Source organism: Monodelphis domestica, chromosome 6 (genome assembly GCF_027887165.1).
Source record: "Monodelphis domestica isolate mMonDom1 chromosome 6, mMonDom1.pri, whole genome shotgun sequence".
In the NCBI taxonomy this organism is placed as follows: Eukaryota; Metazoa; Chordata; class Mammalia; order Didelphimorphia; family Didelphidae; genus Monodelphis; species Monodelphis domestica.
The window spans coordinates 287,079,395-287,096,628 of NC_077232.1; the positions used below are offsets into that span (position 1 = coordinate 287,079,395).

General features: G+C 37.7%; 1 protein-coding gene across 1 annotated transcript in view; it reads left to right on the top strand.

The window, feature by feature from the left end:
• Window positions 1-889: 889 nt before the first annotated feature.
• PPM1K (protein phosphatase, Mg2+/Mn2+ dependent 1K) overlaps window positions 890-17,234 on the top strand; it is a 75,519-nt gene continuing 59,174 nt past the window's right edge. The window contains exon 1 of the mRNA XM_056803312.1: window positions 890-1,053. The gene's annotated coding sequence lies outside the window, so the exon portion shown is untranslated. The remainder of the gene's footprint in view (window positions 1,054-17,234) is intronic.

A 17,234-nucleotide genomic window follows, 5' to 3' on the forward strand; every position in this document is an offset into this window, starting at 1 on the left:
TACCTAAATTAATTTTTCAGTACCATTCTAAACTACCAAAATATTATTTTATACAGCTAGAAAAAATAATTACAAAATTCATCTGGAAGAAAAAAAGGACAAAAATATTAAAGGAATCAGTGGGGAAAAAATGGGAAGGAAGATGGCCTAAGCATACCAGATCTCTAATTTGTCAAATCAAAGGAAAATGTCAAAACAATCAAGTACTGGCTAAGAAGTAGAGTGATGGAGCAGTGAAATACACTACAAATATTACTAGTGTTCAACAAATATAACCATCAAAGCTTTTGGGACAAGAAATCACTATTTGACAAAAAAAAAATAGAGAAAACTGGAAAGTAGTTTTGCAGAATTTAGGTATTAGATCAACATCTCATACAATATACCAAGTGTGAAAGGAAATTCCTGGTTATCTTTGTCTATTCTGAGTTTACTTGTGAAAAGGGAATCCTTTATTCTCTTTGCTAGTTGGAGTTAAAACTTTGGTTAACTCTAACTTAAGTACCTCACTAGATTGTGAAGACAGAATTAACTCTCCTTTGTCTACCTTTTGATTGAATAACACAAGCTTGAACTAGGTGGAGAAGCACCAAATCACTTAGTGAATTCATAGCCTACTTAGTGTTATGTGAGAAGCCAGCAATATACTTGGAGAGCTCCATCCTTTTTTTCTAAATGAAACAGCCAGAAACTTTTGAATTCTTTTATGAATTCACACTCTCAGAAACTGTGAACCTTTTCAATGAATATACACCTTTCCAGATGGTGCGAACTGGTTCCCACAAACACTGACCCCTGGGCAGTGCTAGACTATTTGGAAGCTGTGATTGGCCCCAGTCAAGAGGGGAGGAGATAAGGAGTCACCATAAAAGCAAGCCCTGAACTCAGTCTGAGGAGAGATGGTCTTTGAGAAGATAGTTTGAAGAGATTGCCTTCTGGAGAGAGTCTAACTGGGGAGAGTTTTGGGGAGAGCTTTGCTGGAGACTGCAGCTTGGAATGTGGGCTTGGAGCTCAGCTTCAACTTAGATTCTGACTCCTGGACTACTTTGTTGGGTGAGTGAAAAGGACTTACTCCTTTCCTAGTTTCCTAAGAGACTAGCTTCCATCTTGGAGGAGACCTCGTAATTACTCACTACCGGTCCTACTGGCTGAGAACTAGTATAGGTATTTTCTCTAATCTCTCTCATATTTCTCTATTGTTTCCCCTCTATTTTGGTAAATAAACTTCTGACTTCAGATATAATAATTTCGGCAACCATGTTATTTCATATAATTTAAGTCCAACCACTAAATTTAACCTTTATACAAGATATGGTCAAAATGGATATACAATTTATAGTATAAAAGGGTTGTTACTGTGTAAAGGGTGATATAATAAACAAAGAAAGAAGGCATCAAATATTTACTTGTCAGAACTATGCATAAAAGAAGAAATTATGACCAAACAAGAGAGCATTATGATGTAATTCTGATTATAGTAAATTTTAAAGGGTTTCTACAAATAAACCAATGCTGCCAAGACTAAAAGGAAAGCAGAAAAACTGGGGAAAAGTTGAATTTCTCAAATACATAGAGAACTGACAAATTTATGTGACTACACATCATCCCCAAATGATAAGTAATCAAAGGATATGAAAAGGCAACTTTCAGAAGAAGAAATCAAGGTTATTGATAGTTATATGAAAAAAATGCTCGGAATCATTTTGTTTTTAATCCCTTCTTTGAATAAGTTTCAGTTCTAAGGCAGAAAAGTAGTAAGCGTTAAGTGACTTCCTCAGGATCACACAACCAAAAAGTTTCGGAGGCCTAATTTGAACCTCCTGACTCTAGGCTTGGCAATCTATCTACTGAACCACCTAGCTGCTCCAGAAAGTCTCTCTCTCTCTCTCTCTCTCTCTCTCTCTCTCTCTCTCTCTCTCTCTCTCTCTCTCTCTCTCTCTCTCTCTCTCTCTCTGTCTCTCTCTCTCTCTCTCTGTCTCTCTCTCTCTCTCTGTCTCACTCTCTGTCTCTCTGTCTCTGTCTCTCTCTCTCTGTCTCTGTCTCTGTCTCTCTCTCTCTCTCTGTCTCTCTCTCTCTCTCTGTCTCTCTCTCTCTCTCTCTAATATCTTGCCTTCCATCTCAGAATAAATATAGAGACAGAAGAGTGATAAGGTCCAGGCAATGAGGGTTAAGTAACTTGACCAGGGTAATATAGTTAGGACTTAACCAAGACCTCCTATCTCCAGGCCTGGCTCTCAATCCACTGAGCCACCTAGCTCCCCTTCTAAACCACTGTTGATTAGAGAAATGTACATTAAAAAAAGCTGATGTGCCACCTCAAAGATTAGCTAATTTGACAGGAAAAGAAAATGACAAGTGTTGTAGGAAATGTGGGAAAATTGGGGCATTAATGCATTGCTGGTAGAGCTGTGAACTGGCCCAAGTTTTTGTGAAGAGCCATTTGGAACTATGCCCAAAGGACTATAAAGCTGTACATACCTGTGGACACGAAATTTGGATGCCTCAGTTTACCCCTGCCCTTTGAGAAATCCCAGTGCCAGGCATACCTGTTTTTGTTTGAACTATGGACTTTAAGACTGTTTGGGGACCCTAAGTGTGGGTGGGTTTTTTGGACACAGTCTTAATGTTAAGTGCCTTTTATTTACTTTAGAAGCTTCTCTTGTTATGTTAAAGCTCTCTCAGGAGCCCAGCTCCTGAGTTTGACCCTTGCCTTTGTGACAGTTATAGTGACCTTTTGGTAATATTCCTAGTGCTGACTACTAATCCCTTTGCAAACTGTTTGTGGCTTACCTCTGCAGGCTTCTCATACCTAATTCTCCAGAAAAGTATAAAGGACCCCTAAATTCCATCCCTCTTTGGAGTTGGCATCTAGCACAGTGCCTTCTCCCAGGGATCCCTTCCCAGAGTCCCAGAGCCTTTGGCTTTGTGCGGTTTTTAGGAGCTTGACTCTGTGTGGTGGCCAATATTGGACCTTATTCCTATTCCTGATTAAAGAGTGGTTTTTCTGACTACTTTGGTAGCTCTGCGTTATTTAAAGTTAACATACCCCTTGATCCCTAGCACTATAACTACTAGACCTGTATCCCAAAGAAATCGGAAAAAAAAGGAAAATGACAAAAATATTATAGCAAATCTTGTGGCAGCAAAGCATTGGAAACTGAGAGGATGTCCATTAATTGGGGAATGACTGAACAAGATGTGGTATGATTGTTATGGAATAGCAAGATGCTTTCAAAAAACCCTGAAAAAACTTACATAAACTAAAGCAAAGTGAAGAGCAGAACCAGGAGAATATTAAACACAATAACATCAGTATTATAAGGATGATCAATTATAAACGACAACTATTCTCAGCAATACAATTCCAAAGGATTTATAATGAAAAATTCTAACTATCTCCAAAGAAAGAACTGGTGGAGGCTGAATGCAGATCAAAGAAGACTTTAAAGCATTATTTTTCTTGGTTTTTTGTGGGGGCAGTGTTTGGTTTTCTTTCAAAACATAACTAATACAAAATATGTTCTACAGGACTGCATGTGTATAGCCTATACCAATTGCATGCTTTCTTAATTGAGGGGAGGAGAAAAAGGTAGAAAATTTGAAGTCTAAACTTAAAAAAAAAGTTTAAATTGTTTTTAAATGTAATTGGAAAGAAAATCTTTTTTTTTTAAAAAACCAATAATCCCCTGGAGGAAAAAAAATAAAATAACTTAATAAATCAACTCAATCAAGGCACTGTACCCTAAATGCCCAGTAACTCCATCCATATTGAATCCCACTGCTATCACCTATTATGGGTGATGCAGATACAAAAAGATCCCAAAGCATCAAACTTGTTACTAACAGCAAAGGAGACCTAAACTGGCAGAGACTCCCAAAGTGAGTTTATATATTGCTTATAAAAACTTAAACCCCAAAGAAGGAAAAAGGCCTCAGGCAAAAGGAGATTAGAAGGGGCTGTTACAAGAAGAGGCTCATTACATAAGGTACCTTGATCTGAATAACCAAGCTGATTCATAAAATCAGGAAACCTTTGAATCTCCCTGAACAGATTTATTGCATAGGAGAGTATGACAAGGAAGTCTTTTTTATTGGTGAGCTCATGATTAATACAAAATGGAGGAAGTTGTGATCAGATTATAATCCACGTTACCCAGGGAATACTTTACAAAGTTAAGTAAAATAATAATGGAATTCATTTAGAGGAATACAATATCTAAAACATCAAAGGTCAGAATGGAAAAGGAAAGAATGAAGGTGAAGTAGGACTTCCAAAAGTCAGACTATATTATAAAAGCAACCGTCTTAACAATTCCTAAATACACACCAGTCAGACAATAAGCATTTATTAAGTACCTACATAAGGAAAGGGAAAAGACAGTTTGTGGAGACAACTGTTGCGGGGGCTTGAGATGTACCCCTGGGTTTTGGGATGGGTACCCTTTGCAAGAATGCAAGGCTATAACTTAGTTTAGAAATAAAAAGAGAAATTTATTAATTTGGAATTCATGATGAATTTGGCTGGGAGGACACCATAGATGGAAAGCTGCCTCCTCCAAGGATTGAACTCTGGGGGTTTTATACTTTATTTACAGCAGGTGATACTTGACTCAAGGAGGATATGGATTCAGGTAAAGGGGGAGGGGGGGGTTGGTCAACTGATCAGGGTCAGAGAGGTGTCTTTTTGTCCTGAAAACATGGGGGTGACCCTCATAGTTTAGGGGACAAGTAGATATCAGATACAGCCTGATGGTATAGAAGCATAGCCTAGAGGTGTATCTCTGTGTCCATATGGAAATCTAGGGGAGAATCCAAGGGGGATAGTTCTCTCAAGGGTCTTTCTCTTTGATGTCCAAGGTCTTATTTTGAGTCTTTGATGTTTAGGGTGTGTATTAACAAGAATGCAAGGAAGCAAAGGAATTTTCCTGCTTATAGTTTGACCTGAAGCACTTCTACAATTTGGGGGTTCAGCAGGAAACCTAGAGTCCCATATCACCACTACATGCAAACAAGGTATAGAAAGGATTGTTGTCAGGGATTTTATCAGGAGTAAGCTGAAAGCAGGAGATCCTGCAGGCCAATATTCCGGAGCTCTCAGGAGCTGAGGAACTGATCACACAGACTGTTTCTCAGAGCAGTTGGTTGTCTTCTCTGGAGGAGACAGGGAGACTTGAAGCTGCCAGGAGAATGGACCTTCCCACAATCAAAATCATCTTAAGGAAGTGGTAGAGATAATGGATAACATTACACCAGTGGATAGTGTGTGTTAATCCATCACTCCCCTTCTGATCCTGATACCTGCAGGGCTACTCTTCATACTGGGACTTCTTTCTGCTCGACCCAAAGTGGACTCCAGTTGTGTGAGATTAACTTTGACCCTTATTCTTGCTCCTAACAAACCCTCCGCAATATTAATTAGTAATTAAGGAGTTAATTTAGAATAGGTATAAAAGATTATTAGGGTTTTAGTCTCTGATTTGGTTGTAAAGTTAGATATTCCCTGATCCCCTTTTCCGTCTTTATTTAGTTAAATAAATCTGTTCTTTTGTTATATATATATTTAGTTTGAACCCTTATTTAACCACCAATTTCATTTGGTGAGTCAGTAGGTCGAACACACAGAAATTGGCCTAGGCTGGAGCAGATTAGAAGTAGTTTATAACAGTTGACAGTTAGGGCATCTTGCAACATTCCATTGTCCATCCTAGCACCTGGTGGCTATCCAAGGTCCTGGAACACAGAACTCTGACTTTTGATGGACACAGCGGGTGTTTTAAATCTTAAATAGACTATTTAAAGACCTAAAGCACATATGTTAGGAGGAAATTTTTTTTCTGGTTCTGTGATTGTTATTGGGAATCAAGGTGGATACTAATAACACATATCCTGTTCTATATAACAACTTCCTGTGTACATTGAGCATCATGTCAGGAGACATGACAAATGCTATTTTTTTTTCTGGGATTGTTTCCTGCATATCCCTTATGAGATTTTCACTCTATTCCCTCATTGCAGTTACATTATCCTGGGTTTTGAATGGATGGAATCAATGATGTCATTGACTTTAAGAACTGTTTTGGTATGTTTGTGCTTAATTGTGGTATACAAATGTAGATTCTTGTTTTTTTGGCATTGTTATAAATTAAAGGAAATTGTACAATGGGTAACGAGGGATTCTGAAATGAAACAAATGCTAATGGTAATGAAGAATAAAATAGAAACAATGGAACAATGTATGAAGGAGAGAATGATTTTAAATAATGGTGTTTTACATGATTTAAAGGATAATGCTATAGATAAGTAAATTAATGAAGGAAATGTTAAGAAAATGTCCAGATTGGAAAGGGAGAATGCTGAATGTAATAAGAATCAGATTTCTTTGTTCCCTCTAAGAGATATACCATTTGTGGCCCAGGCTGAAGTATATAAAGTTAAAACACATAAGTTATTTACTCCTGAGGATTTAGAAACTATCAGAACCCCTTCCTTTTCCAATGAACCTAATAAAGTGGTAAAGGAATTTCAGAGGGCAATTGAGATCTATGACCCAGACTATGCTGATTTTTTTCTTACTGATGAAGGAATTACTTACCAACAGAGAGAGGAACCAATTTATAGAAGAGACCAGAAATGATCTATCTTTAATCCCATGGCCACAGGATTTTGAAGGGATATATATGGATTCAGGCCCTAATTATGGAAGTATCAAACAGGTCAGGAGGTCAATCATAGAAGTAATGAAAAAGCATTCCAAAAACCCAAATGCTTGGTCCAAATTTGAAAGCATAAAGCAGAAACAGAATGAATCACCAACCAATTTTCTAGAAAGATTAACAGATGCTGCTGAATTAATATTAGGACTCAATGTGTTGGCTGATGATACAATTGCCCACATCAAGAGACTATTTGTTAAAAACTCCTGTCCCAAGATAAAGTTATTTTTTAAGAACAATTGCCCAGACTGGGAAGAGATGGGTTTGGAAGAATTAAAGGGAAAAGCAACTTATTTATGTATAGATAATGATGATATATATGAAGACAGGGATACAGTAATTGAGGACTTGAGAAAAAAAATTAAGGGATGCTGAAAGTAAAGAAAAGAATAGTGAAATAATGGAAATAAAAGCAGTAGCAGCACTTAGATCTGTGCAACCAATCAGTACAGGCCAAGAGAAAAAAGATCTGGACCTACAAGATGTTTCTTATGTAATCGAGTAAGACATTTTGTGAGGAAATGTAGATTCAGAGGACAATGTTCTAGGCAACTTAATCAGAATAATGGATATAATAGGCAGTATAATAATAGATGGAATAACAATAATTGGAATAACAATAATTATCAGAGAAGAAATAGCAATAATTGCCAAAATGCTTGCTGTTAGGGAGCTCAAGCACCTGATTTGAACACAATACAAGAGTTGATTAAATCAGGAGCAAGAGTAAGGGTCAAAGTTAATGTCATACAACTGGAGTCCACTTTGGGTCAAGCAGAAGTCCCAGTATGAAGAGTAGCCCTGCAGGAATCAAGATCAGAAGGGGAGTGATGGATTAACACACACTATCCACTGGTGTAATGTTATCCATTATCTCTACCACTTCCTTAAGATGATTTTGATTGTGGGAAGGTCCATTCTCCTGGCAGCTTCAAGTCTCCCTGTCTCCTCCAGAGAAGACAACCAACTGCTCTGAGAAACAGTCTGTGTGATCAGTTCCTCAGCTCCTGAGAGCTCCGGAATATTGGCCTGCAGGATCTCCTGCTTTCAGCTTACTCCTGATAAAATCCCATACAACAGGATAAAGATAAAATAATCATCAAAGAGAAGGCACTAGAATTGAGGAATCTGAAAAGGTTTCCTTTGGAAGATGGGATTTTAGAGAGAACTTTAAAGAAGTCAGAGAGGCCAGTAGGCAGAGATAAAAAAGAACATTCCAGGTATGGAGATCATCCATTAAAAATGCCCAGAGTTGAGAGATGCAATTTCTTGTTTGAAGAATAGCAAGGAGATTAGTGTCATTGGAATGGAGACTGTGATGGTGTAGCAGGAAAGAGCTGTTTTTTTTTTAAATTTCACTCTATTTTCTAAGAGTGGAGTTTCTATGTAAGAGCAGAACTTAATTAATCTCACTCTGTCACTTTAAGAGCAGAAAAATTCTTAATCTCACATTGCCTCTTTAAGAGCAGTTTTTATAAGGACAGATTTCAGTTAAGAAACACTCCAGATCATTTAAGATACTTTCTTTTCAGAGGTGGAGTCAAGATGGTGGCCTAGAAGCAGCAAAAGTTCAGACCTCTGAAAATCCTTCCTTACTGATCAAAAACTTAATGATCGTAGGAGACTGAAAATCAAACCTAACAACAAGACAGAGCCAGGGAACCCTGGACTCAATTCAAAAGGTATGCCCCCCAAAAGCCAGAATCCAAGAACACTCGGGTTTAAGAGGAAGGCAGAAAGAAGGTCCTAGAACCCCTACCCCTCCCACCTAGAGCGCTGAGCCTCCAATGGCAGTGGGAACCTCTGGGTGGGCAAAGGCACTGGTGTGATACCTTGCGGGCTGGGCTGTGCCAGACTCAGAGCATCAAACACAGATGGCGGGGAAGGAGCTGGAGAGGGAGCGTAAAGAGAACAGCCTAATCAGAGCTGCAGAGACCCTCCATATTATTCCAGCCTTCCAGAAGGTTTTGGCCTCAGAGCACATCCATCCCAACCCAGCTGAACTTATTCCTATCAAAAGTCTTCAGAACTCAGGGAAGCCCAAAATCTGACAATCCTCCCCCACAGACAGCACTGAGAGATCTAACAAAGCTCCAAGAGGGGAGACTGACAGAAATCCCCAAAACCAAAAGAATGAGAATAGCAAGAGCACAGACAAATACAGGGAGTATGGAAGGGGTACATATGAGCAAACAACAGAAAAAGAAGAAAGAAATTATAATTGACAGCTTCTGTACAAGCAACAAACCAAGAGCAAATGGAACAGAGAAGGAAGCAAGCAATAAAACAGCAATCCCAGCAAATTGGATACAGGCTTTGGAAGAACTCAAAATGCAATTCAAAACAGAATTAAGAGAGTCTGAAGACAATTGGGAAAAGAATTTTAAAACTAAGATAAGTCATCTGGAAACAGAGGCACATGAACTAAAACTAGAAAATAGTATCCTGAAAGCCAAAATCAACAAGCTTGAAAACGAGGCAAAGGAGATGAAAGATGAGGCAAAGAAGATGAAAGATGAGACAAAGTAGATGAGAAATGAGGTAAAGAGAATGAAAGGTGACCTCCAAAGAAAATCAGACCAGAATGAGAAGGATAACCAAAAAGCCAGGGATGAAATCCAGTCTTTAAGAACCAGAATACAACAACTAGAATTAAATGACTACACAAGGCAGCAGGACACTATAAAACAAAACCAAAAGAATGAAAAATTTGAGGAAAATATGAAGCCTCTCATTCATAAAACAGAGGACTTAGAAAATTGTTCAAGGAGAGACAATTTAAGAATCATTGATCTATCAGAAGACCATGACAAAAGAAAAAGCCTGGACATTATACTAAAGGAAATTGTCCAAGAAAACTATCCTGATATTCTAGAACAAGAGGGAAAATTGGAGAGTGAAAGAATCCACAGATCACCTCCTGCACTTAATCCCCAATTGACAACACACAGGAATGTTATAGTCAAATTCAAGGACTATCAGACCAAAGAAAAGATATTACAAGCTGCCAAGAAGAAGTCATTCAGATTCCATGGAACCATAGTGAGGATAACACAGGATCTGGTTTCATCCACACTGAAGGACCAAAAGGAATGCAATATGATATTCCAGAAAGCAAGGGAATTATGTCTATAACCAAGAATCAACTACCCAGCAAAACTGACTATATTCTTACAGGGGAAAGTATGGTCATTCAACAAAATAGAAGAATTCCAAGAATTTGTAAAGAAAAGACCAGACCTGAACAGAAAATTTGATGCCCAAGCACAGAACTCAAGAGAATCATCAAAAGGTAATTTAAACAGTGTGGAAAAAGAAAAAAAGAACTTTTTTAAAGAGACTCAATAAGTTAAAATGATATATATCCTATAAGAAAAGAGGTCATTGGTAACTCTCAAAAATTGTTATTATCAACTGGGTGGCTAGAAGAATTACACTTAGAGGGAACAGTGATAAACTGTACAGGATGAAAGGACAAGACATGAATAGGTATATAGATATATGTATGCATAAATGCATATACATGTATATAAAGACACACACACATATATATATATATATATATATACAAGTAGAGCTAAAAAAGAAGCTAATACTAAAAGAAATGGGGGAAAAAAACAAATGGGGGTAAATTTATATGTCACAAAGAAGCTCATGGAGAGAGGCGGGAGAACACCAATACACTGGTAGGGTAAAGAGGTTGGAGAGAGGAAATATTCAACTCTTACATGCATTGAAATTGACTCAAAGAGGGAAGAACAATCCAATCCATTGGGGCAGAGAACTGATTTGTACCCTATAGGGGAGTAGAAGGGTAACAAACAGACTGCTGGGGACAGAAGCAGAACAAGAGAGGGAGAGTGTGGGAGGTAGTTTTAGAAAGACTAAAAGTAAAACAAGGGGGTGGGAATAAGAAGGGAAGGCAGTAGAAAGGGAAATAAAATAATGGTGGGAACTAGGGGGATTGATTAAAAACAAAACATTGGTATAGAAGGAAATAGTGAAAGAAGAAAAGGCAGGACCAAGAGTAGAAATTAAAATGCTTGGAAATACACAGCTAGTAATCATAACTCTGAATGTCACCCATAAAATGCAAGCGAATAGCAGAGTGGATTAGAATCCAAAACCATACCATGCACTGTCTAAAAGAAACACACATGAGGAAGGTAGATACGCATAGGGTGAAAGTAAGAGGACGGAGCCAAATCTACTGGGCATCAACTGATAAAAAGAAGACAGGAGCCACAGTCATGAAATATGACAAAGCCAAAGTAAAAATAAATCTAGGTAAAAGAGATAGGGAAGGTAATTATATCCCGCTAAAAGGCAGCATAGACAATGAGGAAATATCAGTATCAACATGTATGCACAAAATGGCATAACATCCAAATTTCTAAAGGAGAAACTAGTAGAGCTCAAGGATGAAACAGATAGAAAAACTATACAAGTAGGAGATCTGAACCTTCCTCTATCTGGACTAGATAAATCAAACCAAAAAATAAATAAGAAAGAGGTAAGAGAAGTGAATAAAATCTTAGAAAAGTTAGAGTTAGTAGATATGTGGAGAAAAATAAATAGGGACAAAAAAGGAATACACCTTTTCAGGAGCACATGGTATATTCACAAAAACTGACTATATATTAGGGCATAAAAACATTGCAAACAAGTGCAAAAGAGCAGAAATAATAAATGCAACCTTCTCAGATCACAGTGCAATGAAAATAATTAGTAAGGGTACATGGAGAGGTAAATCAAAAGTTAATTATAAATTAAACAATACGATTCTCCAAAACCGGTTAGTGAAAGAAGAAATCATAGAAACAATTAATAACTTCATTGAAGAAAATTACAAGGATGAGACATCCTTTCCAAACCTATGGGATGCAGCCAAAGCAGTAATTGGGGCAAATTTATATCCTTGAGTTCATATATTAACAAATTAAGGAGGGCAGAGGTCAATGAATTGGGCATGCAAAATTAAAGAAATAGAAAGTGATCAAATTAAAAATCCTCAGAGGAAGACTAAATTAGAGATCCTAAAAATCAAAGTAGAAATTAATAAAATTGAAAGTCAAATAAAGCTGGTACTTTGAAAAAACAAATAAAGTAGACAAAGTACTGGTCAGTTTAATTTAAGAAAGGAAAGAAGAAAACCAAATTGACAGTATCCAAGATGAAAAGGGAGACTTCACCTCTAAAGAAGAAGAAATTAAGGCAATTATTAAAAACTATTATGTCCAATGATATGGCAACAAATATGGCAATCTAGGTGATATGGATGAATACTTTAAAAAGTATGAATTGCCTAGACTAACAGAGGAAGAAATAGATTACCTAAACAACCCCATATCAGAAAAAGAAATTGAACAAGCCATCAATGAACTCCCTAAGAAAAAATCCCCAGGTCCAGATGGATTCACATATGAATTCTATCAAACATTCAAAGAACAACTATTCCCAATATTATACAAAGTATTGGACAGAATAAGCAAAGGAGTTCTACCAAACTCATTTTATGACACAAATATGGTACTGATCTCAAAGCCAGGCAACTCAAAAACAGAGAAAGGAAACTATAGACCAATCTCCTTAATGAATATAGATGCAAAAATCTTAAATAGAATACTAGCAAAAAGACTCCAGCAAGTCATCACAAGGGTCATTCACTATGTCCAGGTATGATTCATACCAGGAATGCAAGGATGGTTCAATATTAATAAAACCATTCACATAATTGACCATATTAACAAGCAAACCAACAAAAATCACATGATTACCTCAATAGATGCAGAAAAAGCCTTTGATAAAATACAACACCCATTCCTATTGAAAACACTAGAAGGTATAGGAATAGAAGGGCATTTCCTAAAAATAGTGAACGGTATATATCTAAAACCATCAGCAAACATCCTTTGGAGACCAGTCTTCCCAGTGGATCATAACAAAGATAACAAACTAATGTACATATAATTTTACAATAAACTGGAGACAATGAAACAAAAGAGAAAGAAGAATAAAACCAATTATGGGGCAATTCCCTTTTCTCAAAACATACAAAAATAAAAACATTTAACAAAACATATGTATTTTAACAAAACAAATGGATTTAACCCCCCAAAGTTCAATTCTTCATATCCAGTTTGCTCAAGATCTCCTGGAGCAGCATATGTTCTCTGTGTGTATCTCCATGACATCTTCCACAAGGAGTCAGTCTCTGGATTCTGGGAGGCAACAAATTTCTTATCTTTAAAATAACTTAAACTTTTCACAAAAAATAAATACACATTCCCCACTGAGAAGGATATAAAGAAACATTGAAATCACACAGGTATTTATACTGGTCAATTTTTGGCATGGTAATAGAATCAATTTGGAGATTTTCAAAAGGTGTGTAAGCCAGAGGATGCTCTCCAAAAGCTTTGCCACCAAAGGCATGCTGATTAAATGCTTGGCAGGTAGGGCAGGCTGTATACACTTTAGAGGCTATTGTAGTTATGCCAGGGGCTATCCACACTCTTTTAACAGAGTCCACAATGCTCAGGGTTCCAAAATGACCATTTTTATGTATAGAGTGGCAAATTTAGTGATAAAAATTTCTAGGGAGTATAGGTTTGCCATCAGATGATATCCATATTCCATTTATCAATTTGGTTTTAAATTTGTGTTTCCATCTGTCTACTTCCTTGTTATTATAAGAAAGGGATAGATAGATCCAAATCATTGGTAGTTTTCATTGGCAAAATCAATTCAGGCCCCTCTAAGGCTGCTAATTTTGCAGTGGTATCTGCCTGATCATTTCCCCTGGAGACAGGGTCAGTGCCATGTGTATGAGCAGAGCAACAAACTACAGTTAGGGTTTCAGGGAACCAGAGGGCAGATAGAACTTCATTAATAATTTCTGCATTAGCTATACATTTTCTGACTGATGTTAAAAATCCCCTTTGAAGACAAAGAATAATCACTGCTGACATATGCTGAATGCACATCTAGAATCAGTGTAAATTGTTTCCTTCTTACCTGTGGCAATTATTCAGGCATGTTTTAGACCCATGACTTCCGCACTGTGAGCACTTATATTTGAGGACAATGATGTTGCCCACAAAATGGCAAATTCTGTGATTACAGCAGCTCCTGTGTAGTATGTGCCATTTTTTCATAGAAGAAGACCTATCTGTAAATAAGATGAGGTCTAGATTGGCTTGAGGTATGTCCAGTAAATCATTTCAAGTTTTTTCAGCCATGGACACTAAAGATTCACAATTGTGCAAAAGTTCTCCTGACACTGGTAAATCAGGGAGAAAGGTTGGAGGATTTAGAACTGGATAGCATTTTAATGTGATATTTTCATTATTTAACAAGGTTACCACATACCTTGTAATCCTCTGATCAGAAAATACCTGTGTTCTATGTCGTAGTAACAATGATTTAACGTCATGTGGGCACATTATGTTAAATGGCATCCCAATACTAAATCAGCAAATTTAGTCACCAGCAAGGCTATGGCAGCTATGCCTCTAAGACATGGTGGTGTTCCTGAAGTTACTGAGTCCAACTGGGCTGAATAATAAGCAACTGGGCACTGAGCAGGTCCCAAAGATTGCATTAAAACACCTGAAGCTACCCCCTCTCTATTCATGTATGGATAAAGTGAATGGTTTATTGTAATTTGGGATGCCTAGAGCAAGGTGAGATAGAATAGCCTGGTTTAATTGCAAAAGAACTGTCAGGTATTCCACTTCTAATTTTAGTGGTTCAGGGACTGAATTTTTTTGTTAAAGCTATAGTGATTTCCCCTTAGCAAGGGATCCACTGCCTACAAAAACCTGTTGCTCCAAGAATTGTCCTCAATTGCTTCTTAGTGGAGGGTGCACTCAATTTTTTAATATCCTCAATGTGCCTAGGTGAAATAGAACTGGAACCAGCAGTTAAATGAATCCTAAATATTTTACTTCAGGGAGAAACCATTGAACTTTTTCTTTTGAAACATTGTGGCCTCTCTTATGCAGTTCTAAGAAGAGATGCTTATTGTCTTCTTGGCACACTTCAGCATTAGGTGAAGCCAAGAGCAAATCATCCATATATTGTCCCAAACTGCTGTACTCAAATTTAATAGTGTGTATCCTCACTTAGAAATTGTGAAAATAATGTAGAGCTATCCACAAACCCTTGGAGAAAACAAGCCCAGGTCCATTCAAAACCTTTCCATGTAAAGGCAAATATATGCCTGAAATCCTCATCTACTAGACTAGAAAAGAATGATGAGCACAATTCTACTACAGTAAAGAATGTGGCAGTACTAGGAATATTAGAACGAATTTAATTTAGATTGGAAACTATAGGATGTTGTTTTATCATATGATTGTTTACTGCTCTTACATCCTGAATGAATCTAAAGACAAGTTTTCCATTAGGGCCTAATTTTGGCTTTTTCACTGGTAGGATGGGTGTGTTCTGTTTTGCAGGGAACTATAATGCCTTGTTCTATTAACAATTTATCACTGGGGTCACAAACATGTCTTTTGAGAGAGGGTACTGAGGAATAGAAGGAGGTGGGCCAGATTTTGTCCAAATTCGAAAAGGAACAACTGATTTCAATAGGCCAACATAGGAAAATGAAGTTGCCCAGAGAGATTCAGGAATATCAACTAGGATTTGGAAAATGGGTTCCTTCATTCCCTGACTGTTTGATAGAAGTACAGGGAGCATATTTAAAGATTCATCAGGCAATTCCAGTGATATAGAGCCATCTGAAGAGGAAGTTATTGTGGCTCGCTCTTTGCACAAAAGATCTCTCCCCAGGAGATTAATGGGGGAGCCAGGCATCAGAAGAAAAGAATGTTCCACTACTAAGGGTTCTACAGACAACATTCAAAGGGAAAGCTTTGGAATCTTTAGAGGTGGCCCTGATACCCCCGCCCCCTTTTCATTTATAGAGTCAATGGAACTACAATCAGAATCAGGTATAGTTATCAACACTGATCTGAAGGCCCTGCTGTCCAGGAGACAATCATAATAAGTGTAGCAGAGAGTAACCAATTTTTAACTGCCATAATTTGGCATAACTACTTTGGGAAAATGAAATATCCTCAATCTTGTGATCAGCCTTTAATAGCTAGTGCCTAGTTTGTTTGTTTTTTAAGCCACGTTTCTCTGGCCAAGGTTTTTTACCCTCTCAAAGCTGTTGCTGATTCAGCTTGTTCCAGCTATTAGATAGCTCACCGGCTCCCAGCCCAGCCCAGCCTGGCCCTGCCTGCCTGCCTGCAGCCATCCACTTATGACTTTTCTGGCCTTCCCACTGGCCGGCTCACTCCTATTCCCAGTGTCTGGACCTGTTTGACTCAGATCTCGATCACCTGGTGACCTGCCGCCCCCCAGCCCCTGCAAACTCTAGCCTCAGAGCAGACCACTCATCGCCCCAGGCCCAGGGCTCATTTCTATCAGCTGATAAAAAAACTGGGGTAATTTTCCATTAGGCTAAAATTAGCCTCCACGTGGACTGGGGGCAGGGGATCACAGGAGGGGAGAAAGAAAGGGAAAGAAGAAAGAGACTTTTCCAAACAGGAACTTAAAGCATGGCTACTTTAAAAGGATATCTTTTAATTATATTGATCGTTTCATTTACTTCACATGGGATTCAGAAAAAAAAATTCAGCTCTCTGCAACTCTTTAGCTAACTTTGGGGAGGCAACTGGGTGGCTCAGTGGAATGAGAGCCAGGCCTAGAGACAGGAGGTCCTCAGTTGGAATCTGGCCTCAGACACTTGCTGGCAGTGTGGCCCTGATTGGGTCACTTAAACCCCATTGCCTAGCCCATACCAATCTTCTGCTTTCTGACAACAGGCATCTAAATGGATAAAAACCCAAGGAACTTTAAAGAGACTGGAGGCAATTTTAAGGCATTTCAGACTCCAATGAAAATCTCTGTATTCTATTGTATTTTACTGTTTATTTAAGATTTAACTTTGTGATTTTAAGTTCATATATTACTGCATTCAATATTATTCTGTTACACTGAATCATTTTAATGTACTGAGTTTTAACTACTGTTATATTATGTTGCTTTTCCCCTATAACCATTCTGAACACATATTGAGTGGTCCCATATAAAAAACAGCTTTTCTATTTTTGACTTTGTAAACTGTCACATAGAGGATAGATGGACTTCATCAGAAAATTGCAACCTTTGAAAAATTTAATATGCTAAATACCTCAATTGATTTTAAGGGTTCTTTAGACATGATTTTTAGAATTTTTTAAACCATCTCTGGTCATTTTTGCCTGCCCCTAACACGAGGTGTAAGGCCCATTCTAGTAGCTGAAGTGAAATACAATTATAACCCCCAACCTTCCCGCATTTCTAAATATGTGAATGGAAGTTGGGCAGTTAATCCCAGGACATTTGTGCCCCTAAAAAGCCTCCAAAAAAGGAGCATCTCTCATTTATACTCTTCAGCTCATTTTACTTCCACAAGAATGATATCTAGATTTCTTAATGATGTTCTAAACCCCAAATAAGTTTTAC